Below are 27,085 nucleotides of genomic sequence, written 5' to 3' on the forward strand. Positions count from 1 at the left end.
ACAGACAATGGGTATGTAAATCATTCTAGGATCCAAGAAAGGCTATCCTTGGAGGGATATGCCTAAGTAGTCTTAAAGAATAAGCGAATACTAGCATATTGGTTGTGTCAGTAAGAAGGAGGGTAACCAATGAAGAGGGGAAGTATATATGTCATCTTGGTGGCATGAAATGATAGGATGCATGCAGGAAACTACTAGTGGTTTGTTGTAGTCAGAGGATGGGACTGATGGAGAGAATAGGGTAGCAAATTCGATATATCACTTTATAGCTATGGGGAGATTTTGATGTCTCATTAACAGGGAAGTGAAATCATTAAGTTAATACTTTGCAAAGACTACTTTGGTAGCTCTGTGGAGGATCAACTGAAGGGGTGTCCCAAGATAAGGAAAGGCAGGTAATAGGTAAATTCAGGTGTCCAGGGGTAAAGTGATCGGGCCACAACTATGGAAAGTCTTGTAATTATCCTCATTTTAAAAGCTTTTTGGCTTCTGCCTGTGTCCCGTTCACTACAGAGGATCAGACCAATCTCTTTGAACTGGTTGGAAAATTGATACCATACTGCTTTCTATTTCTGTACTTACTTTCCTATCTCCCCTGAGTCCTGCAGGCTGGTGTTCTTTTTCTTTGCTTCAGCCACAAAAAATCCTGAAACTTAAGAAAATAGATAACATTGTATACAGGGCATGATAATTGGGGAATGGAATCGAGGAGGTCTTCAGCTCTTCATGCCATATTTCTGTTGGGCTGTGATGGGACCATTCTAATACAACAAATTCACAAATTTTATTGGATGTTTGGAGGTTGAGAGAAAGGAAAAAATTTAGGATAATTCTCATTTCTAATTTAGGTAATGGAGGTGTCATTTATTGAGATAAGGCTCAGAGGACAGGTTATAAAATGTGCGGTAAAGAAAAGTATAGTTTTGAGTCATTGGGATGTCCAGACAGTCAGTATAGTGCATTTTTATGGTGTTAGACCTCAGGAGAAATGTGGCTGGTGGTGTAGGCAGGGGAATCATCTGCCTATTGGATCTCATTGAAAATGTATTTCAGATCAACTCACTTAGAAGACTGATTAAAGTAAGTTTGGGAGGGAGGAGACACAAGCAATGCTGAAATTTAAGAGGGTGAGCTGAAGAAGAGGCTTTCTGGAGGTGAATTCTTTCATTTACACTATAGGGATCATTAATTCTAACTAAAACATGTTGCCATAAAATGAAGGAATGAAGTTACCTTTAAAAACATGATAGTCTTGTCTTCCTGGTAGAATGGACTTGTGCTAAGAGAGAACTTACATAAGATTTCTAAGTGGCAAAGTAGAATCAAAACATAGGAAGAAAGCCATGAGGGAGTCTGGCTGGCTCAGTTGGTAGAGTATACGACTCTTGATCTTGGGCTGTGAGTTTGCACTCCCTGTTGCGGGTAGAGTTTACTTAAAAGAAAAAAAAAGTAATGAAGAGGATGCAATAGGATCATGTTTGAGAGCAATGTTACACTGAATAGAACAATTTCAGATAGCCTGTGGGTAAATACGCCAAAGAGAAACAGCCAAAGTACAGTGAATTCTATAGAAAAAATTCACTCTTAAAATTTTTGTTCTAACAGTCACAGGATGGCATGTAATATTCTGTAGTTAGCAATTCTGAAGAAGCCTTGCTGTTCTGAAGGGGAAATTTCTTCCTATCAATGATGGCAGAACAAAGTAATACATGATGAAAAGAAACCAAGAGTAACAAAGTTTTTCTTTGCAAGGGTCCCTGTTTGTGGACATTTTCCTTAGTCCTTTTCTGTTTGGTAAAAATCCTTTTTCTGAGTGAACAAGTTTGAATGGCTGTACTTAGAGAAGTCGACCCTTTTTATGAACCAAGAAGTGTAATCCTTAGTAAGGTGAGAGTCCACTCAAAGCTCTGTTGCTGTGCTCTGGACTTTCTAAAAATTTTCAGTTTTAGGCATCTGCAACACAAGGCTAATTGTAATTGGGAAACATATCTTCTAAGGATTGTTTGGTGAAACTAAATGTTGTAGAGTATTTTTCCATTTTCACACATTTCAATAATCATGCTTAAGGTTTGGAGTTCTGCTGGATGGGCAAAAGCTATTTACTAAATCATTTTAACAAGGCCAATCATTCATAATTAATAGATTAACTTTGTTGAATGGCCAATAAAATTGGTAGCTTCTTTTTATCTCCACCTTCCATAATTGCAGGTGTATGTGACTGAATCTTGTTACCTACTGCTGAATGATAGGATTCAATACTGTATATTGCATTGCCTGGCATACAATATTCTCTCTCGAAAGCTGACATCCTCCCGTCATGAGATATGGCCAGCCCTGGAAAACACTGCTGACATTAGGCTCTGTTCTGCTGATGTTACACAAAAGTGCAGGATTTCAAACATGGCATTGTTCCAGAAACGTGTGCTATTTTTCTTAGACAGCACAAAGTAATACAATAAAAAAAAGTCACACCTGGTCTTAGTTGTCATCTTATTTATCAGTTTGCACTTTCATCACCAGGACATCAACTTTCCAGGTGTTTGTATAACCTGGAATTCCACAGGTCAGGTGAATTAAGGAGTCAAAGTAGTCCTTCAAGTATAGGTTTGTGTTTTGTTTTTCTTGTTATTCATAGATCACCTGTTTGGCACTCAAAGCATATCTCCCTTTTGAAAAACTATATTGTAAATAGTATTTACATTCCCAAGCCAATTTAACCCACAATGCAGTGGAAATTCCCTAACATATGAAATCAAAACCAAGAAAACACTGTGTTATGACTTCTTGAAGTAATTTAAATGTATGTAAATATAAGAATATGTTAAAAAAACTTAGAGAACACTTTTTTTTTTTAAGATTTATTTATTTAATTATTTGACAGACAGAGATCACAAGTAGGCAGAGAGAGAGGAAAGGAAGCAGGCTCCTTTCTAAGCAGAGAACCCAATGTGGGGCTCCATTCCAGGACCCTGAAATCATGACCTGAGCTGAAGGCAGAGGCTTTAACCCACTGAGCCTCCCAGGGGTCCCAGAGAACACTTTTCTTATATTTTCAATGTATTGAATATATTAACAATCAAGCAGATTTTTAAAGATAACTAAGTGGTTTTAACTTTTTTCACAATGGTGGTAACTACAGAAAAGCAGTTTTGATGGAAGATAAAGGCATGGATAGACATGTTTGAGGACATTCTGAAAAAGACTTTTGTCATTTTTAAGGAATTTAGAGGTAAAAGGTGCTACATCTTTTCTATGTATAATTTAACAGCAATTTTCACTTTTTGTTAATATAGATATATCATTATCACTTCTTTCATGCATATGAATTGTGGCTAGATTTAAAATTTGTGTGTGTGTGTGTGTGTATGTGAAGAAGGGAGTTCATAAATTGAATAAATCCACAAACCTTTAATTCAGAGACCAGTGACATTTATTGTACTCTTAAATCAAAATTTCTCTATTTAATTTTTGATTCTTGTGTTTTGAATACCTGGGCTCCTTTCTCTTGGTGGGTTGACTCTCACTGCCTCTCTTTATCTGGTAGCCACTTTCCCATTTCTTTGCTTCCGTTCCTAGATCTGTTTCCCAAAGAAAGCGTAAGAGATTTATGATTTAACTTTCTTATACTAATTACCCACCTTCATTCTTTTTCTCTGCTTAATAGCTTTGTAACTACAATAATTTTAATTTCTTCCTTACACTTTTAATTTTTTTGTGAACATAAATGCTATTTTTTAACTCCTTATTTTGTAACTACTTATACTTTTCAAATTCCTTCCCTACTTTCATATTCTTTTTTTTGTTTTTAAAGATTTTATTTATTTATTTGAGAGAGAGCAAGAATGAGAGAGAGAGAGAGAGGGAGCATGAGAAGGGGTAGGGTCAGAGGGAGAAGCAGAATCCCTACTGAGCAGGGAGTCTGATGTGGGATTCGATCCCGGGACTCCAGGATCATGACCTGAGCCGAAGGCAAGTCGCTTAACCAACTGAGCCACCCAGGTACTCCTCATCTTCTTTTTTTTAAAATTTAATTTAATTTAATTTTTTTTCAGTGTTCCAATACTTTAATCTTCTAAATTCTATTTTGTTTTTCTATACTGTCAAGGACGATAGCTGTGGCAATGGAGATATTGTCACCCAATATCCAACCCTCTTCTGTCTTTGTAATGAAATCTCTATTTTAGTTGTACAAATGGTTGCCCAGAACGGAAACTACCATCCCCAGTGTCCTTATGACTAGGTCTGAGTCATGTGGTTGGCCAACAGGATGTAAGCAGAAGTGTTGAGTGTGACTTCCAAAAGTGTCCCTAGAGGGAAAGTCCACATTTCTCTCCATGGCTTCCTCCTTTCTGCTATCTGGAATGTAGAAGTTATGTCTAGTGCTTGGGCAGTCATCGTGGGTCCTGGGATGGAAGCCCCATGTTGGTGGAAGGAGCCTGGATTTCTCCTGATAGGTGAGCCATACCCGCCCCAGACTGCTTATTTATAGATTGTTCACATGAAAGGACAAGCTTCTGTCATGTTTGAGACACGTGTTATTCTTACAGCTGAATGCAGTCTAATACAGTGTTGGTCAAACTCTGTTTTATAACCAAAACTGGGTCTTTGGTGATTGGTGTGTAGGTTGATTCAAAAAGCTGAGAGCTATAAAAGGTATTCACATAATTATAATTGGGTAAACATTGTTCAATACAAAGCCAAACCTTTCTATTTTGTGTGTGTGTGTGTGTTTATGTGTGGTGTATGTCTGCAAAAGTAGCTCATATATATATATATATATATATATATATATATATATATATATATATTTTGCCCCAATTTCCCCCTCAACCTCTCTAAAATATCATCTCTTTTGTTTAGGCTCCCTCTCTTTCCTTCCCTCTGGAGACCTCCCTCCCAGAGCTCTGTATCTTCCTGTTCCAGTTTTGGACTTGATGTTGTCCACACCTGCTAAATAGCTGTCATACTGGAACTTCTATTTGTGTTTTCAGGGGAAGTATATTAAAATGTAAATATGGAAATGACATCTGCCATCTTCATTTAACAGATTAGTTATAGGGCGTGAGCTGAAAAATGGGAATCCCTTTTGTATTTACAAAATGCTTTTATGGGCTTCCTCCCCATTAATATTTTGAACATTAACCCACCATGACTGTTTTTCGGTGTCTAGCATGGTGTCAGGTTAACCCAAGTCATATATTTTCCTTTTGATTTCTCTCTATCTTAGGTTCATGGACTCCTGTTTCATGTTTTGCTGTTTTACTCTCTCTCTCTCTGTATCTGAGTTTCGATACAACAAAGCAGCCAAGTGCATGGTCCCTCGAGACCCTGGGTATTATCCATTACTCTTTGGCTGTATGATTTTGAACAAATTAGCAGTTGCTTACCCTCTCTCTCATCTGTAAAACCAGGATAATAATAACAACAACTTCATTGGTTTGTGAGTTAATCCATTTAGTGTTACCACGGTGCCTAGAATATAGAAAACACCCAACATTACTTATAACTATTGCTTATTAATAGTAGCATTAATGAATTAGCTAAGGTCACATATAGAAGAGCCTGAGCTCAAGCTCAGCTTGACTCCAGAGCCTGGGTTTTTAATGACAATACTGTTGTTCGATGTGGAATGCATGCTTTGAATGTTTCTGCTGGGGAACCAGCTGCCCTCTAGAACAGTGACTTGCAGCTATGTGTTTGTATGGTGTGTGGGAGGTGAGGGCTTAATGTGAGATGAGGAGCAGAATATGCTGATCCCTTGAGGAGACTTTTCTAAGTACACATACCTGGGACCTTTCTGAGAAAGTTTGATAAGCATTTCAGGGTAGGCTATGGCAGGGATGTGTATTTTGAATTCATTTCTCTAGGGGTCTCGTACCCCTCTGGTTGAGAAAACTGATTTAGAGGAAGTTGCTATATTTTGCCTAAGTGGAATGAATTGACTATCAGAACTCCTAGGAATCATCCATGAAGGAAGTCAAATGAAGAGAAAGAAAAATATTCTTAGGCTCAGTATGCCCTGTAGAAACATTCATAACAACCAACACTTTTTTTTTTTTTTTTTAATTTTCACGGCCATGATTCATATTTGTGCATGCAAAACATACTCTGGCAGCCACATCAGTCTTTTTTTTTTTTTTTTTTTTTTTTTTTAAATTCAGCTTGTTCCTATTTAGCCAATTTCATCCTTTGGTAAGAGCTCTTTAGTTAACTCTTATAGTACCAAATCTATATATAAGTCCCAAAGTGCTCACTGCTATAAATTACCTTCAAATAGTTAATTCAGTGTCAACTGAAATGAAAGAAAGATCTTTAATGATTTTCTGGTACTTCAGCAAGATGTTGTCACATTGCTCTTTTGCCATAAATTAAAATCACTAAATCAATGCTATGTACTTAATATATAGATTTTAAACAAAAAAAATTTTACTGTAATATAAAGAGTTAAGATATAAATAGCTTAAAGCATAATAGAAGTAAAAAAGTGAGTGCATGTTAAATGGGTAACACTCACATGTATGTATGGGGGACTAAGTACCTATAAAATGTAACTTTCATATATATATGAACATAACCTACCATAACCCTGTGAAAGAGGTCCAATATGCCCACTTTTGCAGACAAGGAATGGAGAAAGAAGCTTGTGATAAACACCTCAAAGATATCAGGTGATGAGCATAAAATACTTTTTCCTCTATTATTTTTAATATGCTTTTGTTTTTCAGAGGGTTGTAACTATCTAAATTTCAGGTCTCCAAGTTAAATTTTTTCTCACAGGACTCCACATCTCTCTACCCTGAAACATCATTGTGTCATTTGGGGCATCTCTTTTTCCCTGCCCCTTCTCTCCCCCCAAAACTATAAGGCTATGCAGTAATGTATATGTGCATATAGAGGCTTGTGTTCTCTTAGGCCAACCTAATAGATCTTAAATTTTAGTTTAATTTGAAATCACCTGGTGGTGGACTTGTCAAAATTTAAAATCCAGAGTTTCTGATTTAGCAGCCTGGTGTGGGACTGGAGAATCTGCCTTCTCTGCCTTCCTCCCCCATTTCATTGATGTATAACTGACAAAATTTTCATATATTTAAAGTGGAAAACGTGATAACTTGATAAACATACATACTATGAAATAATTCTCATAGTCAAGTTAATTAACACATCCATCACCTTACATAGTAACTTTTTTTCTGTTGTGAGAGTACTTAATATCAACTGTCTTAGCAAATTTCAAGTATACAATACAGTATTAACTACAGTTACCATACTGCACATTAGATCCTGAGAATTTTTTCTTCTTCTAACCAAAGTTTGTCCTTTTTGACCAACCTTTCCCCATTTTCACTAGCTCTGAGTAACCATGCAACCACTATTCTATTCTTCATTTCTATGAATTTAGCTATTTTTCAAAAGACTTTACATCAATAATTGATACCATATAGTATTTGTCTTTCTCTACCTGGCTTATTTCACTTAGCATTAATGTCCTCCTGTTTCATTCATGTTGTCACAAATGGCAAGATTCCTTTTTTAGTGGCTGAATAATCTGTTGTATGTATACCATATTTTCTTCATCCATTCATCCATTGTTTGACATGGAGGTTGTTTTCCTTTTTGTGGTAATTGTGAATAATGCTGCAAAGAATGTGTTGAGATATTTGTTCAAGATAGTGATTTTGCTTCCTTTGGATTTGTACCCAGAAGTGGGATTGCTAGATCATATGGTGGTACTATTCTAGATTTTGAGGAATCTCCATACTGTTTTCCATGATTGGTACCAATTTACATTTTCAGTGTACAAGGGTTCCCTTTCCTCCTTATCCTTGCCACCACTTGTTATCATTTGGTTTTTTAAAAAATTATTTATTTATTTATTAGCATATAATGTATTATTTGTTTTGGGGTACAGGTCTGTGATCCATCAGTCTTACACAATTCATAGCACTCACCATAGCACATACCCTCCCCAATGTCCATCACCTAGCCACCCTATCCCTACCCCCCACCCCCAGCAACCCTCAGTTTGTTTCCTGAGACCAAGAGTCTCTTTGGTTTGTCTACCTTTCTTGGCTCTACTCAGAGGCTGGCAATATTAAAAGATGGTACATGGTTGAGTCTAATTTCTCATTGATGGTATGAGGTGACATAAGATTTAAGCATGCAACCACCTCTCCTCCTTTGGGACTGGTGTCCTTATAAGAAGAGGTGATTAGGACACAGAAGGATGTTCATGTGAAAACACAGTGAGAAGGTGGCCATCTAAAAGCCTAAGAGCTTTAAAAGAAACAAACTTTGATGAACCCTTGAGCTTGGACTTCTAATATCCAGAATGGCAAAAAAGTAAATTCTGTTGTTTAAATCACCCACTTTGTGACATTTTTTTTTTCTTCTTGACATTTAAAAAATATATATTTATTTATTTTAGAGAGAGAATATTGTTGGGCGGGGGAGAGGGAGAGAGAGAATCTCAAGCAGGCTCCTTGCTGAGTGCAGACCCTGATGCAGGCTTGATCTCATAACTCTAAGATCATGACCTGAACTGAAATCAAGAGTCAGATGCTTAACCAGCTGAGCCACCCAGGTGCTCTGACTGTGGGATTTTGTTATGGGAGCCCTAGCAAAGTAATACAACCAAGAATGAAGAGATCATAAATGCTTTCAGAAAACAAAGATGAAACAGGTCACCCATAAAAAGAATGAAAATCAGACTGGCCTTGGACTTCTCATCTGCAATACTGGATACTAGAAGACAAGGGAGCAATATCTTCAAAGTTCTGAAGACAAGTCATTCTTAATCTAGAATTCTGTACTCAGATTATCAATCAAATGTGATGGCAGAATAAAGATACCATCAAATATGTAAGAGCTCAGAATGTTTTACCTCCCACACATTATTTATGGAAATTGTTTGAAGATAAATTTCATCAAAGGAAGATGTAATTACAACATAGAAGAAGAGATCAGCTTTAGACAAAATAGGCCAACATAGAAGAGGGATTGAAGGAAGGCACCAGTGGAGGTATGGGCAGGATCAAATTCAGCTGGTAGTGTCCAGATGCCTGAGTACTGATTCTATGGTGCAGGATCAAAACCCTCAGTTCCACTGCTCTGGGGTGGCCAGTTTTGGGAAAGAAAAAAAAAATCCCATGAAAAATAAAGTAAACATACTTTTCCTAAAAAAACTACTAATTTATCTGAAATTCAAATTTAACTGGAAATTCTGTATTCTTTCTGGCAACTCTAGACTAGTTGGAAGGCACTAGTTTTTGTGTTTCTTAGCACCTTGCACAATACTTGGCCCATAAGAGGCACTCATTAAGTAGTCAGTGAAATGTCATCCAGAAAGTTTCTGCAATATAAGGGTGATGAAAAATTAGGGGGAAAAATCCCTAGGAAACTGTATCAGGCTGTTAAGGGGCTCAATTTCTAGATACTTCACTACTTGTGCATAATTTCAGAGACAGAGCTTGTGGCCCGAGATACCTCATAAAGTTCCCATTTTTTTTATTCATGAGCCTTTACTTATCAGCAAATCCTTTAACACAGCCTGAGTCCATAATATATTGTATTCATTATTTGCTCTAAATCTAACATTTAACTTTGTGGCATATACTTTAATTTCTGGAATTTCCATTTAATGTAAAATTTTTTGGATTGATTAATTACCTCAAAATACTTTAAAAGCATTTTGGGCTCTGATACATGGAAGTTCTGTATTAAATTTTGTGCAGCTGAAAAAAAATCATGGAAACAAAATCTATTGATCAGTAGGGACTAATTTTGGTGGACTATGTGAAATAATTACAGTTCTACACTTTAAAGCTATGTATTGCAACAGAAACCTTATTGTGTTTATCTTTCAGAAAGAAATATCTTGGCTTTTTTTGTTTTGAAGATGTGGCAAAGTGATAAATTAAAATTCACAGCTTATCAGTGTGACAGAAGATTAAAAATAGAGGAATTTCAAAACAAACCTTTATATTTCTAAAAATATGTGAAGTGCTTCTTTATGAATTTTCTATAGTTTGTTTTTTCTTTGGGGGAAAAAAAAACCCCACATTTGATCTGCATTTGATTGACTGCAAGACAAAAGTCAAGTTGTTCTAATTTAAAGTGACTTGCTCTTATCATACAATGTCGTCTCTTATTTTCAGCAGAGATAGAAGAAATTGAGTGAGAAAATTGAAAAATAATTTTAATGCTCCCCAAAGAAATTGTAACATGAGCTGGAACATATGGGCAATTTGTGAGGTAAAATCGGTGATGGAATCTAATCATTTTCAATGTAATTTCTGTGGCTGAAGTATTCTAAACCAAGAAAAGCTTGCTTGTTTGCTTGCTTTTTTTTTTTTTTTTCCAGATAAAACTCTGGTCAGACCTCTTCAAACTTTCTGTTTCATTTTTAACTGGAGTATTGAGCAAGCATGACCCATGAGACATAATAAAAATTCAACTCTACTTTTGCCCCCTACTGCTCCTTTAAAATTTATTTAGTGGAATGATCTCTCGTTCCCTTGGGATGGAGGGCTGATTCCATCACTTTTGGCTCATGTTTAGGTAACAGACTGTATTAAAGTCATTTTAGATCAATACCATTCACAGGTATAGGGGCGCCTGTGTGGCTCAGTGGGTAAAGCCTCTGCCTTCAGCTTGGGTCATGATCTCAGGATCCTGGGATTGAGCCCCACATTGGGCTCTCTGCTCGGTGGGGAGCCTGCTTCTTCCTCTTTCTCTGCCTGCCTCTCTGTCTACTTGTGATCTCTCTTTCTCTCTTTCTGTCATATAAATAAATAAAATCTTAAAAAAAATATACCATTCTCAGGTTCAAACATTAGAATGTGCCACCCCAACAGTTATCAAAATATTAATCATAATTTTTTTTTCTTTTTCCCTAGCAGGGACAATTGTATTGGAATGGGGAGGCCCTTTTCCATCCCATCCCATTAGTATTTCTTCTTTCCTAGTTTGCTAACTATGTTTTAACCCTCCAGTGTTAGGCCCTGCAGGGGAGGGAGGGAGTTGAAGTAAAAGAATAGATTTAAGTGATTGGTGCAATCAGAACCAGCTATAATTTTCAAGGCCAGTGGAAAATGAAATGCAGGGTCCCTTGTTCAAAAAGCAAGAAAGAGAGTCTTTAAGAGCCCTAAAATATAGAGACATCTGTGTGGCTTAATTGGTTAAGTGTCTGCCTTTGGCTCAGGTCATAATCCTAGGATCCTTGGGCTCTCTGCTCAGTGGAGAGCCTGCTTCTTCCTCCTCCCTGTGATTGCTGTTCCCCCCGCTTGTGCTCTCTCTCTCCCTCTTTCTCTCTGTCAAATAAATAAATATTTTTTTAAAAGTCCTAAAATATAAAGCTTTTTCCTTTATTGCATAATCTCTCTCATCATGGTGTTTTTATTTGCTATTTAATGTCATTGCAAGAAAAAATTTCCATAACTTTATTGGTTATCTTTTTATTTTTCAATGCCAGTTTTCAAATCAAATATGAGAATATTTAACTGGTATGCAAAATCCCTGAAATTACATAGCTTGTATTTTGTAGCTGGAACATACATGTACAGAACAGTGGAAATCTTGCCCAAAATAAACTGAATTGTTTTTATTCTACTTCTTGATGCATGTACATTCTACTAATTCTTTCTATCTTGGGCTTACGAACAAGTAAGAGAGGACCAAAAGGAAAAGGACCTATGAGTTGCCCTGTCTTTCTCTTTCCTTCCACGTCGCCAGTTGTAGTGTAAATGGCTAGTTAACTCAGAGAAGTAAAATAGGTAAGAAGGATTCGATAGGTTTCCATTTGTATTTCTTAGCATGCCACCAACTGCTTTTTGTGTTGGAAGCAAGTTGTAATCATATGTAAGGTGTGGTCTCTGGGACCTGTCAGCAACCTCTGCTTACTTGGTTATACACATAACAATTTACCTTGTACTCACTTTGAGTCTCACTGAGTTTCTAGGCATTGTGGGTCCACTGGAATCCTATGCTCCTGGGGGACCATAAAAGCCATATGCAAATGGAGCAGCAAGGAATGACAGACACACATTATCCTGTTGGACTTACAGAACACTAGTTCAAAGATACAGTTATAAAGAATTTTAGAACACAGAACATTCAGTCAAGCCTGGGGCCTCTCTGAGTGCAGTGTCCTTGGTAACTACACAGCTTGCCCTCCATGGAGCCGGTCCTGAATGCAGTTGTCTTTCACACATAGGCTCTTGCTACTGTAGTCCCCGGGGCCTTTCTGGGTGGGTTGACTTAGGCAACTTTTCAGCTGGCCCCTGTGAGGCTGATATCTAATCCACATGAATACTCACGTAGGCTCTGACTGCAAGTGCGGTTAATTCTCATGTTCCGCTACCACAGCTCACCTTTATTTTGCCACTGAAGTACGTCCCCAGTTTCCTTAGGGAGACAGCCAACCTTTGAATCCTAAAAATGTTAGAAGATACCTCTGCCTCTCTCTAGGGGGTTCCACTGAAGCACCCGTCTCTTTAGGCTTATGGTGAAGGAGCAGAAACCTCTTTCTCCTTTTTTCTTAGTTGTCTGATGGGTTAGAGCTCATCATGCACACACCCTTTTCCTTTCTCACAGAGTTCTGTCCCCAACTCTACTTTATGAAGTCTTTTATATCTCCTTATGGATACATACCAGACTTTGACTTAGTTTTTGGATAATGTCTTGAAAATCTGCATATGTTTTTTTTTTTTTTCTGCAAAATTATTTTGGTATCTGTTATATATCCTATCTCAGTGTCTCAGCTGAAACTTCCAAATTAAACATTCTGTTTCATGTAAATTATCATGTTGTGTACAAAGCATGTCATGAGCACAGGAATTAAGTGTGCTAAATGTTTTATCTTTTTGAGTTTTCTTTGAGGCTATACAAAATTTGGATGCCTATGAATCTTCTTCCTAAAGATAATATGCTGCTAAACTTTCAATCTGTCTTAAAGCTCATAAAATAGGAGCCCTGATCAAAAGTAAGCTCATGGGATGCGTGGGTGGCTCAGCTGGTTAAGTGGCTGCCTTCAGCGTGGGTCATGATCCCAGCGTTTTGGGATCGAGTCCCACATTGGTCTCCTTGCTTGACCGGGAGCCTGCTTCTCCCTCTGTCTATGCCTGCCACTCTGTCTGCCTGTGCTCCTGCTCTCTCTCTCTGAAAAATAAATAAATAAAATCTTAAAAATAAAGTAAACTCATTATATGTTGGACTGAGGAATTTAAAAAGATATATATTGATAGCTGATTGCTAAGAGTAAACTATTTATATGGAGATAATATGCTGTAGAGAAAAAACGACGACAACCACAGAGCTCCATTATCATCTGGATATGATTTTTGTTTTTTCTACTTCTTACTTTATTACCTTGTGGATGTTATTTAATGGTTCTAAGCTATAATTCCTCATCTGTAAAATGGGAGGATAATACCAATTTTCTAGGGTTATTTGATGAAATGCTGTATGTGAAAATTCCAGAGACTCAACCAAAGTTACTTGCCTTAATAAGGATCATTAATTTGGTGGGGAGTTTTAAGTTTATTTGGTGGAAGGGAAAATTGTTATATAAGTAGCCACTGAAGCTGTCCTTTCTTCTAGGAATAGTATGTATTGCCTTGAGTTTTACAGAAAACTTTATGATGGGGTGATTTGTCTATGGAAGTATAGACCTCAGGGTAAGGATGAGGATTTGAAGAAGTGAGAGGGGGAGAACCAAAGTGTTCTATATAATAAAGTAAGCAATTTGGAGTTTAGCCCAACCATGGCTATAGTGACACATCTATGCCTGTCTCTTACCCAAGCAAATATATATCTAGGGGGTACTGAGAAATATAAATTTTAAAAAGGTGAAAGGGTGTTTTACATCTCAGGTGAACAGCATTTTATCCAAAAATGTCCATCAGATATCTCTTGTATCTGCAAGGTTGCTCTTCTTAGATTCCATATAGCTTCTAGCTCCTGGCTCCAGTCTCTTCCCAGTCCCACTAGTCTCCATATCCCTTGTCTTAAGCAGTGAAAATTAGCTCCGCTTAAGTTTTTGTAATTTTGCATTTTCTTTCTTTTCACTGAACTGTATCTTCAGGTGTATGAAAGACCATTATATATATAATCTTTCTTTTTTAATTTTTAATTTTTTATTAACATATAATGTATTATTAGCTCTGGGGGTACAGGTCTGTGTATTGCCAGGTTTATACATCTCACAGCACTCACCATAGTAAAAATTATGTGCTCCCAGCTAAAAACTTCCTTTAACTTCTAGGATCCACTTTCCTTAGAATTTGAAAATTATGAATGATGATAGGCTTTTCATCATTTCCCCCCCTTGTCATAGGAGTTTCTAGAATTAATTAAGAAATGAGAGAAGGGGTCCTGAAAGGCAGTGTAAAAAGTGCACAAAAGTTCAGCTAGCCCAGATGGCACTTTGTACGACTTTGGGCAGTTGCAGCCCCATCCCAAGACAGATACTTCAGATTATGAAGCAAAATATAAGCTAAATTTCAGTCCCTTGCTCACCCCTTTCACCAAACACCCTTGCGCAGTGAACAACTTGTAGAACTCTATATGGTGGCCCTGGATAGGGAGGAACAAAGTAGTAGGTAGAATCTCTGGGCAAGGTGACCTGTGAGAAAGTATCAATGCCTAAGGGGCTGGAATAATTTTGTTTTATTTTTAAAGATTTTATTTATTTATTTGACAAACAGAGGGAGATCACAAGTAGGCAGAGAGGCAGACAAAGAGTGGGGGGGAAGCAGGCTCCCTGCTGAGCAGAGAGAGCCTGACGTGGGGCTCGATCCGAGGACCCTGAGATGATAACCTGAGCAGAAGGCAGAGCCTTAACCCACTGAGCCACCCAGGCACCCAGGAATAATTTTAAAGGCAGGATTGGCTAATGTTCAATTTTAAAGATATTTGCTGAGAGGCAGTAAATAATTTTAGTTACCCTTGAGCCATCAGGAAAGTTGTCTTCGAATTAAGTCTTGAGTTAGTGATAATTTGAAGAGTGAGGGGATTAACTCTGAGTGTAGCTGATCAAACAATGACCACAGGTAGAAATATGACTGGGGAGTAGAAGCAGCTGTCATGGGGGTGACCCAGGACCAGTCTTCAACCTAAACATCTTTCTACTAAATATCCTGGAGAGATGTGTTGTAATTATAGGGAAGGGCTGATGCTTGTATTCTATTAGTTTTTTAAAAAAATTATTTTGTTTTCTTTATTTTAATTCTAGTATAGTTAGCTTAGAATATTATATTAGTTTCATGTGTACAATATAGTGATGCAATTCCATATATCACCCAGTGCTCATTGAAACACGTGCTTTCCTTAATCCCCATCACCTATTTCACCCATCTACCCACCTCCCCTCTGGTAACCATCAGTTTGTTCTCTATAGTTAAACATCTCTTTCTTGGTTTGTCTCTCTCTTCTTCTTCTTTTTTTTTTTTCCCCTTCGCTCATTTGTTTCGTGTCTTAAATTTTCCTTATGAGTAAAATCATGTAGTATTTGTTTTTCTCTGACTGAATTATTTCACTTAGCATTATATTCTCTAGCTTCATCCATCTCATTGCAAATGGCAAGATTTCATTCTTTTTTTATGGATGAATAATATTCCGTTATATACACACACACACACACACACACACACACACACACACACTCACCCACCCCATATTCTTTATCCATGTATCTACTGATGGACACTTGGACTGCTTCAATAATTTGGCTATTGTAAATAATGCTGCTATAAACATAGGGGTGTGTGTATCCCATTAAATTAGTGTTTTTGTATTTTCGTGATTATTAGACCATATGGTACTTCTATTTTTAACTTTTTGAGGACCCTGCATTCTGTTTTTGGATTCTATTTCTGTAAAAGGAATTTATGACTAGAAAGAAGAAGGCATGGAGTACAATGGTGAAAAACCTTGATCCAGACCACTGGAGTCATATTCCAGTGTGTAGAATGGCCCCCCAATGATCCCAACTTCCTGGTATTCACACTCTTACATCATCTCCTCTACTTAAGTATGGGCTAGATTTATTTATTCACCTTTAGGGAATAGAATGTGGCAGATTTGATGTGCTGTCACTTTTGATAGTGGATTACAAAAGGCTGTGGCTTCCATCTTGGGTATTTTCCTTTTGTTCTTTCTTACTTGCTATAAGAGAAAATAGCTAGCTGCCACTTTGTAAGCTGCTCTATGGAGAGGCCCACATGGCAAGAAATGGAAGAAGATCTCTGGCCAATAATCAAAACTGAATCTTGCCTACAGCTGCATGAATGAGCTTAAAAGCAGAACTTTTCCCAATCCATCTTCTGAGTAAACCTTAGTTTTGGCAAATTCATGACTATAATCCATGAGAGAACTTGAGGCAGGGTCACGCAGCTCCACTGCTATATCACTTACCTATTGTGTAACAAACCACCTCAAAACTTAGTGGCTGAGAAACAGCAACATTTATTATTCTTCAGTTTCTGTGGGCCAGGAATTTGGAAGTGACTCACCTGGGTGGTTTTGGCTTCTAGTCTCTCCTGAAGTTATAGTCAAGATGCTAGTTGAGGATACTGTCACCTCAGGGATTGACTGGATCTGGAGGAGTCACTTCTAAAATAGCTCACATTCCTGGCAAGTTGATGGTGTTTAAAAGGACTCAGTTCTTTGCCACAGGACTTTCTTATGACTTCTTATGTGTTCTTAAATATGGCATCTGATTTCCTCCAGAATGAGGAATCCAAGAAAGCAAGGTGGAGGCTGAAATGGTTTGTGTAACCTAGCATCAGAAGTCACATACTATTCTTTTTGCTGTAATGATTGACGCCACAGACTGTCCCCTGATAGAATGTGACAGGGGGCCTCCCAGGATTAGTTTTATCCAGAGGCAAGCTATTTGACCTTGGACTAGTGTTGATAAACTTCAGTTTCCTCCACTTTAAAAATGGGATAATGGTAGCTCTCTTATAGGATTGTGAAGATTAAATGTAATATTTCAGAGATCAAGATATAGTAACCAATACATGCAGGTGTTTTTTTCTCAGCATAAGTTTTCTAAAAAGGGTGGGCATGTATAAGAGTATAAAATGATGAGGATTTCTAGTATAGCCATCTTGAGCTATAAGAGAACCTTATGTGTGTGCTCAATAAATGTTAGCTATTTTCATCATTATTATTACTAGTTATGAGGGTATTATTGCTTAGATTGCAGAGCTGGCCCATTTTTCTTAACACTGTTTCAGAGGGATTCCATAGATGACTTGTTATATGATCATCTTACCTCTGAAGTTCATTGGGAAGCTATCTAAAGGCAGTCCTTGATTAAACCACATTTAACACTTTATGACCTAATAAAATATTCTGGCTAGTGAGACTGCCTCATTACATGTCACAGAAATTAAAAGTGCAGCTTCTTGTATAAGTGTGCTGTCTTTAATATGCTGGCAGAGAGCTCTTTTACTGACAGGGTCAGCAGAATACTGAGTATGCCTGATCTATAATATCTGCAGGTCACTTCAGACATTCTGAGTCTTCTTTAGATTGTAGAAGGGTATATTATATTTGCTTTCAGTTCACAAAGGTGGAGTACAGATTCTATAAGAAAATAGGATAGAAAATAGGGTATAGTTTTAGGAAAAATTTGGTTGTAAAGAGCAGAAACTCAAGGTTGCTTAAGAGGAGGTACATTTATCTTAGGTATTCAGAGAAATATCATATAATGCAACTGTTGGAAATAGGCATCTCTCCTGAGACTGGAAATCCATCAGGTGATCTCTCTTTTTCTCTTGCCATATCTTCATTTCTCATCTTGAGGAATGTGTGGTAGGCAACCTCTAAGATGGTCTCTAATGATCTTCCTCCCTCCTGGTATTCATGTCCTAATGTAATTTTCCTTCTTTGGGTGTTCCCTGGACTTACTGACCTAAAGGTAGAAGTAATGGGATGCCACTTTCAAGGTTAGGTTTAAAAAGGTGGTGACTTCAGTCTTGGGTGTATCCACTCTGTTTCAGAACACCTATGTTGGGGGAACAGAATGTCATGTTTTGAGTAGCCATATGGAAAGGACCAGTTGATCTGGTGAAGACTTGAGGTCCTCAGTCCAAGAACTTATGAGAAACTGAGGCCCTCAATCTGAAAGCGTATGAGTAACTAAAGCCTGCTAATAGCCCCATGAACTTGGGAGTGGATACCTCTTTCCTAGTTGAGTCATTGCATCTTGAGGTGGTTGGAGCATCAGCTGACAGCTTGACTGTAATCTCATGAGTACTATGAGCCAAAATTTCCTAGCCAAACTGCTTCTGATTCCTGACTCTCTGGAACTGTGAGAGAAATAATGTTTGTCATTTAAAGCTGCTAATTTTTGATGTAATTTGTTATGCAGCAGCAGATAATACAGATTTGGTGCTTAGAAGTAGGGTACTGCGATGACGAAAACCCAAAATGTAGGAGTGTCTTTGGAACTGGGATTTGAGCAAATTTAGTGAAATTCTAAAGTTTTTGAAGAAGCTGTTAATAGAAAAGTCTCAGTCTTTTATAAGGCTGAGAGGGTGGTTACTGGCAGTAAAATGAACAAAGTGGAGATCCTTGTAATGAGGGCCAGAAAACTTAGCAACATTGTTGCTTGTAATGTGAAAAGTAGAAAATGTACTTTATGACTTGGGTGATCTAGCCCAGGAGATTTTCAAGCAACATGTTGATGGTGCTATGTGGTTTCTTCCTGCAGTTTATATAATAAAATAGGAAAGAAATGAATTAAATCGAGGAGAGGATGTTAAGTTAAAAAGAGCCAAGAGTTGACAGTTTAAAAAATTTTGTTCTTCCAGATGGCAACTGGTGCCAAAATTAAGAAATGGATTTTGATGAAAAAACAAATTCAGGGTCTGCTCTGAGAACAGAGATCGAAAGATGAAGCAAAGGATGTCACTGTCAAAACTTCTGTTAAGACCTCAGAAAGATCAAAGTTCATGCCCCAGGGTATTATTGAGCAACACCGAGGGCCCTTTAAAGAGATTAATGGTACTTCTCACAGATCCTCTCATTCAAACTGTAGTGCTTCAGCTGTCTTAGCCAAGGCTCAAGGGAAGGAAGAGCTTATTTCAAGATTTGTGAGCATGGCTTTTGTCTAATGGAATGAACCCCAAGATGATTCACAGTAGACCCACAAAGTTCTTATATATGCAGAAATATTGCTAGCTTGGACTTAGAGGGATAAAGACGATATAAAAAGAGGAGAGACTTTTGAACTCCAGAATTACTGGGAGAAAAGAAGCTGTGATAGCTGCTTAGCTGTAAACACATGCTATCTTTCATAACAAAAGGAAAGAAGACTCCGAGGGCAGAATTAAGAACTGAGAAGGTAGAGTTGAGAGTCAGGGAAAATTATTTCCAGGCCTTGAAATCTCACCAAGGAGTAGCCAACATTTGCCCCGCCGGATTTCAGAACTGTCAAGGGTTGTTGTGTATCCTTTATCTTCCCCTTTAGACAGGAATGTTTATAGTATTTTTTCAATACTCTGCTTCTATCATATCATTATACATTGTGTTTATGTGTATGCATGCATGTGGGTGGGTGTAGAGAGGACAGGTAATTCTTTAATTTCAGTCTGTTGATCAAGAGTACTGAATTTGAGGAGCTGTACTTCAGGATCTATACCTGAGAAGTCCCCGGGCTTAATCCCTGGACTTAATTTTGATGACAGGATTCTGGACTTTGGACTGGTACTACAAAGAGCTAAAACTCTCAATGGTATGGGAGAAGATGAGGGAATCTTGCATGTGAGAGATGTGAATCATTGGGAGCCATAGGTGTAACTGTGGTAGGTGTTTTCTAATATGGCTCCCATATTAGAAGTGGCATATTAGTGGCATTCATGCTCTTGTGTAACCTTTTCTCATGACCCTGAGCTGGATATAGTGATTCACTCTCCAAATAATATAGCACAGTCAGAGAGATAGGTTGTCACTTCTAAGATTAGATTTCAAGATGACTCTGGCTTCCATCTTAGTTGTGTTCTTTCTCTCTCTTTCAAACATACACACATGTCACCGATACCAGGGAAAACAAGTTGCCATGTAGTGAGCAGACTTATGGAGAGGTCCATGTGCTATTGCAAGGAACCAAGCTTCTTAAGGGAGTTCACCCCAGGAGGAACTGAATCCTACCAATGACCATGTTAGTAAACTTAGAAGCAAATCCTTAAGGCCCAGTCTGGTTTTGAGATCTCTACAGACCTAACCAATAACTTGACTACAATGTTAATGAGAGACCCTGGATCAGAATCTCCTAGCTAACCTGCTCCCAGACTCCTTACCCTCCGAAAATGTGGTATGATAAATGTTTGTTGTTTTAAGGCACTGAGTTTTGGAGTAATTTGTTATGCAGCAATAGATAATCAAGACAGTCTGCTTTCTCTTTTTTGCAGGCTGGATTTTCTTTTGACTCATTGCTTTCACGGAAGGTTGCTTTGCTTGCTGACCATAACTTACAGACTTGGTCTCTGGGTCCCAATTTTAAATTTTGGGGGAGACGATCTCATTGGTCTAGTTAGGGTCAGAAATCCCATGCTGGTCCTAATTCCTTTACCTAGAAATGGTGGAGCATGAAGTGTGTAGAGCTGCTTTTTCCAGGCTGTTAGTAAGTTATGTTCTTATAAAGACAGCAGGGAGGAAGTGAGGGACATTTTTAGAATTGCTGCTTTGAGAAAAGGTGCCCAAGAACTGTTTTTGTATCTGGCAAAGTGAGCTGGATTATTCTTAACAGTGAATCCAGGGGCTATAACATTCAGAAGATTCAGTAAAAGTATCAGGCTATGGAGTTAACAGAGATACTTTTAAATAGTTATACAGATTAAATGGAAGTTAATGCTGGTTGCAACTCAACAGTAGTTAGTAAAACTATTTCAATAGTATTTTCACTGAGCTATTGAGATGGCCAAACTATTTTCAAGGTATAACAACGCAGGTGATAACTGGAGCTGTCTGGTGAATACACTTAGTGACTTCTTTAGGGAGATGTTTCCATTCATCAGGAATGATTTAGAAGTCTGTTAGGAAGGAATTGGCTCACAAAACTGTGATGGGGAAGGAGGACTGCTGTGTATATCTAGGGATACTAGTGGTTATTGTTAACATTTTATGTTTCGTTGGTGCATTCTAGTTGCAAACTGCAGTGTTTTTTTGTTTGTTTGTTTGTTTTTCCCCTTTGGAGTAGATTGAACTCAAAATTGTATTGCGGCAATAAACAACTATCTTTTTGAAAGCCTTTTAAAAATCTTTTCCATTTGGTTAGTGTTACCCTACATGGCGCAGTGACTGAAATGTTCTAGAAGGGATTGCATTGCAACCTAAAAAAAACCCCCCAAAACGCGTATATGTTTTAGCATCAAAAAACAAGGTGAAAGAAGACTTGAGTAAAATATTTAGAACAAAGAAGACTAAATGTATCATAGTGTCAAAATAGTTTTGAATGTGACTGTGTAAGATAATATTCACTTTTAATTGAGTAACTAGTTGTTTGTATAATCTTGACACTGAAGCTTAGGTAGTGAGATTCAGGAGCAGGTGAACTTGCATATCTGCTTCATGAACTTTGGGACATTGGGTTAGGCATTAACAGTCCTGATTCCTTGAGGTCTCCTGGGAATCCTATGAAGTGGCCCTTGGGACCTTGGACCTGAGGATTTGGCTCCCAGACACTAGATTTATGGCAGTTTAGTTATGAAGGGGGAAAAAAAAGTCTGCTCTAAATGCTGATGGGAGGGTCCTGGGGGACAAAGAAGTCATTCCATTATAGGAAAGAGTTGAAGGAATGGGTCCCAACAAAGCAGGTGACATTAGCAACATCAGGAAAGGGTTGGCCAAGACAATGGCAGCCTGAGCTTCATATGATCACATAAAGGGGATGGGAAAAGGGAACTAACCAACCACACACGTCCTTCTTACTGATTATGGTAGTATGATCCAATTATTTTTCAAAAAGCTTTTGTGTCCATTCCAACTAGGGGCTGGACAGAAGGATGAGTTGAATTAAAAAAAAAAAGAGAGAGAGAGAGAGAAAAAAGAAAATGAAAGAACAAACCTGAACTATATTTTCTAGTTACAGTCATCCATTCTTTTGAATTTGTCCTCTGGGGCCTGAGAATAGGTCTGGAGAAAGGATAATTAGGCTTGCCTTATGGAGAGTTGCTCTTTTTCTAAACCAGAAGTAATCAGAAATCATGGATTCTCATTCAAACCACTAAGATACCTTCTTTTAGGATGTGTCTGTAAGTGGAATTAGGCTGCCATGTTGATGTCTGAATTTGTAATATTGATACGAAGCAATAATAAGGGCAGCCCAAACATGTCCCTGCAGATCAGACTGCTTTGGATGTGCTAGGTGAGCCACTTCTACACTGCTGGGGCAGTTGGGTGTTCACCACCCAATCAGGCAGCTTCTTTTAAGTCTCCTCTCATTGGCTGCCACATGGGCTCCATCAATTTGCATCTAGTAGCAGCAAAGTTCTCATTCTCTTTACGAAAGAATTCCAGTTTGGGGGAAAAAGTAGAGAGAAGATAAAGTGGGCAGTCTGTATTTTTGTTTTACAGATACTAACACATAGAAAGGTACTAAAGGTTCTGTGCTTCTCATTCTTTATGTGATAAAATGCTCAATGTATGCTAAGACAAGCCATCTTTGTTGAGATCAGAAAGAAAAAAATATCACTCTGGCATAGTTCAGTTATAGAAGTGGTTCTTTTTTTTTTTTTTTTTAAGAGATTTTATTTATTTATTTTTTTATCAGAGAGAGCGAGTGAGCGAGCGAGCTGCAGGCAGGAGAAACAGGGGAAGAAGGAGGAGGCTCCCCACTGAGCAAGCAGCCCAATGCAGGACTCCATCCCCGGGTCCTGGGATCATGACCTGACCCAAAGGCAGCTGCTTAACCACTTCCACAGAAGTGGTTATTAACGTTAGCTTTAAAAAATCCTGATTATTCATGCCAATTAGACTGGAATCCAAGCACCAGTAGCTATTAAAACTCTCCAGGTGGGGGCGCCTGGGTTTCTCAGTGGGTTAAGCCTCTGCCTTCGGCTCAGGTCACGATCCCAGAGTCCTGGGATCCAGCTCTGCATCGGGCTCTCTGCTCAGTGGGGAGCCTGCTTCCCCCCCCCCCCCCTAGGGATAAGTAATTAAATAGGTAATTAGTCATAAAGATTTTTAGATAGCAAAGAAACACGATTGAACCTGTTTTAAAAATTATCTGGTTAATAGTGGATTTCATGATGAGATCGCTGAGGGGTCAGGCCAGAAAAGAGGTTATTTTATAACAGTAAGCTGAGAAGGAAGGAAGTCTTTTAGATTTTGGTGATGAAAATGAAAAGGAAACTAATATGAAAGAAAAAATAAGGGCATTGTCCCTACTGAAAAATTAGAATAATCCATGGAGGATCTGTCAGAATGAATACTAGGGGAATCACTTGGGGCTTTCTTCTGTTGAACCCAAAGGTCCTTTTTAGGGGCGAGGCTGATTCCCCATTTTCTTTTTTCTGCTTGCTTCATACCCAGGCTTGGTTTGCTTTCTGTTTTCAAGCTGCTATCACTCAATTTTTCTCTTGGACTTTGCAAGTCTGATCTTGGAGTGGGACACAGTCCTTTGTTCCTTACTGCACTGGAAGAGAAGTACCCGGGTTCATGCTACTTTTAACATTTTTCTGCATATCATCTTTTTCTCCAACAAGGACCTGGGGTGTCATTCTTTTCACAGTTTCCACTCAGCCCAGTATCAACTTCTATCAGTTATTTATTGCCACATTATTCTGTGTAACAACCACCCAAAACTCAGTGACGAAAACAATACATTTATTTAACTCATGAGTTTTCGGGTGAACTGAGTGGTGGTTTTGGTCTTGGCTTGATAAATCATGTATAGATTATGATTGGTATCTCTCATATACTCAGGTATTAGATGGCTTCTTTTTTAGTCTAGAAAGGCTTTAGCTGGCACAATGGAGGCTCTGTTCCATGTCTTATTCTCCAGCAACCTAAAATCCCAATGGTTAAAGCAAGTCACGTGATTAAGTCCAGAAACCAGAGTTGGTTTCTCTACTACAAAGAAGACTGAAGAATTGACTACATTAATTCTGCACCTCTCTTGGGATGCCTGGGTGACTCAGTTGGTTAAACATCTGCCTGGGCCTGAGTCATGATGCCAGCATCTGCTGGGAATCTGCCTCTCTCTTCACCTGCTCACTTTCTCTCTCTCACTCCCTCTTAAATAAAGTCTTTAAAAAAAAATTCTGTACCCCTCTTGTACTCCTGTGTCTTCTTTCTCATTCCTTCCACTGCTTAAATGAGGGGTCAACCTTCACCCCTGTTCATACTCAGAGTCCTAATGAAAACAGCCCAAGGGGGCACTATGTAAAATCCTATGTCTTTATTCCTAAATTGATGTTTTAGCGCAAATGTCTAATTTCTTAATAATAACAGCAATAAATCTAGTAACACTAATAATAATCATCAAGTTTTTTTCTATGTAACAGACAACATCTAAATTTCTTTGCATTATGGCATTATTGAGTCCTTATAATGATTCCCTTAGGAATTGTTATCCCTATGTAACAAGTAAGAACTGAAGTTGCACAAAATAAACATTTAAAAAACTTGCATAAAATAAACATCTCAATATTTCTTTTATTATTGAGAAGTAAGATGTTTTATTGCCAAAAATATGAACAAGATAAGAAATAACAGACAACCACTCAGCATTTTGATGATTGAATTTTTTGATTATGTACATTTTGAAAGCAGATACTAAGGAGTAAACATTTTAATAACTGGTATGTGGGAAATTAGCTTTATTGAGAATACTGAGTTCATATGAACAATAGAAGCCTGCATTAATAGACCGCATTTATATGGAGCTGAAATCAGTAAGATTTTTTTTTTTTAAGATTTTATTTATTTACTGGACAGAGAGATCACAAGTAGGCAGAGAGGCAGGCAGAGAGAGAGGAGGAAGCAGGCTCACCGCTGAGCAGAGAGTCTGATGCAGGGCTCGATCCCAGGACCCTGGGATCATGACCTGAGCCGAAGGCAGAGGCTTAACCCACTGAGCCACCCAGGCGCCTCTCAGTAAGATATTCTTAACCTCTGTCCCAAACTACAACCCATCTTTCTCCCCCAGCTACATGATTTACCTATTGACTTCACTTTCATTTTATTTTGTTATGTTGAGAAAAATTACCCAAATTTTTGATATATAGAATTAATAGGATACATAAACAACATAGTAGAAAGAATCACAATTAAAAAATTATAAAACATTTTCCTCCTTCATTTTGCAGGAAGCAAAGGTGAGTTTTATTTACTAGCAGAAGCATGTAATAGGTGAGTGCTAGATAATGATCAGTAGTATTCTAACACATTTTAATTCAGAGCATCTATCAAAATAAGTAAGATTAGAATTCATGTAAAAAGGTCTTATAACTCTGCATTTCCTCAAATTTTCTTCTAGGATCATATCATATGGGTCTTAATGAAACTTAGTGGAAGTGCACAGTGAATACTAATAGAAGTTCTCTGAGAATTACTCCAATGTTGATGACATCATTTAGAGAGCTGTAAGTGTGCCATTGGAATAAATGTTCCAGACTATTAAATTTTATCACGTATGAAAGCCAGATTATTTTTATTTTAACCATTTTTAAAAATTAACATATAATGTATTATTAGCCCCAGGGGTACAGGTCTGTGAATCATCAGGCTTACACACTTCACAGCACTCACCATAGCACATACCCTCCCCAGTGTCCATAGCCCAACCGCCCTCTCCGTACCCCCTTCCCCCAGGAAACCCTCAGTTTGTTTTGTGAGATTAAGAGTCTCTTATGGTTTGTCCCTCTCCTGATCCCATCTTGTTTCATCTTTTCCTTCCCTACCCCCAACCCCCCTACTCTGCTTCTCAAATTCCTCATATCAGGGAGATCATATAATAATTGTATTTCTCTGATTGACTTATTTAGCTCAGCATAATACCCTCTAGTTTCCATCCACGTCATCGCAAATGGCAAGATTTCATTTTTTTGATGGCTGCATAGTATTCCATTGTATATATATACCACCTCTTCTTTATCCATTCATCTGTTGATGGACATCTAGGTTCTTTCAATAGTTTGTCTATTGTGGACATTGCTGCTATAAATATTTGGGTACACATGCCCTTTCGGATCACTATATTTGTATCTTTAGGGTAAATACTCAGTACTGCGATTGCTGGGTTATAGGGTAGCTCTATTTTCAACTTTTTGAGGAACCTCCATGCTGTTTTCTAGAGTGGCTGCACCAGCTTGTATTCCCACCAACAGTGTAGGAGGGTTCCCCTTTCTCTGCATCCTCACCAACATCTGTTGTTTCCTGACTTGTTAATTTTAGCCATTCTGACTGGTGTGAGGTGGTATCTCATTGTGGTTTTGATTTGTATTTCCGTGATATTTCCCTGATGCTGAGTGTTGTGGAGCACTTCTTCTTGTGTCTGTTGGCCATCTGGATGTCTTCTTTGCAGAAATGTCTGTTCATATCTTCTGCTCATTTCTGGATTGGGTTATTTATTCTTTGGATGTTAACTTTGTTAAGTTCTTTATAGATTTTGTATACTAGCCCTTTATCTGATATGTCCTTTGCAAATATCTTCTCCCATTCTGTCTGTTGTCTTTTGGTTTTGTTGACTGTTTCCTTTGCTGTGCAAAAGCTTTTGATCTTGTTGAAGTCCCAATAGTTCATTTTTGCCCTTGCCTCCCTTGCCTTTGGCAATGTTTCTAGGAAGAAGTTGCTGCAGCTGAGGTCGAAGAGTTGGCTGCCTGTGTTCTCCTCAAGGATTTTGATGGATTCCTGTCTCACATTGAGGTCTTTCATCCATTTTGACTCTATTTTTGTGTGTGGTGTCAGGAACTTGTCCAGTTTCATTCTTCTGCATGTGGCTGTCCTGTTTTCCCAATACCATTTCTTGAAGAGACTGTCTTTTTTCCACTGGACGTTCTTTCTGCTTTGTCAAAGATTAGTTGACCATAGAGTTGAGGGCCTATTTCTGGGCTCTCTATTCTGTTGCAGTGATCTA

The 27,085-nt window shown here is 38.1% G+C and overlaps 1 protein-coding gene across 1 annotated transcript in view; it reads left to right on the top strand.

Moving 5' to 3' along the window:
* The window catches only part of LOC309867026 (uncharacterized protein), a 173,056-nt gene extending 147,491 nt beyond the window's left edge, over positions 1-25,565 (top strand). Inside the window, exon 3 of the mRNA XM_082735251.1 lies at positions 25,487-25,565. The gene's annotated coding sequence lies outside the window, so the exon portion shown is untranslated. The remainder of the gene's footprint in view (positions 1-25,486) is intronic.
* The last annotated feature ends 1,520 nt before the right edge of the window (positions 25,566-27,085 follow it).

This window comes from Mustela nivalis (assembly GCF_964662115.1).
Source record: "Mustela nivalis genome assembly, chromosome: 6".
NCBI lineage: Eukaryota > Metazoa > Chordata > Mammalia > Carnivora > Mustelidae > Mustela > Mustela nivalis.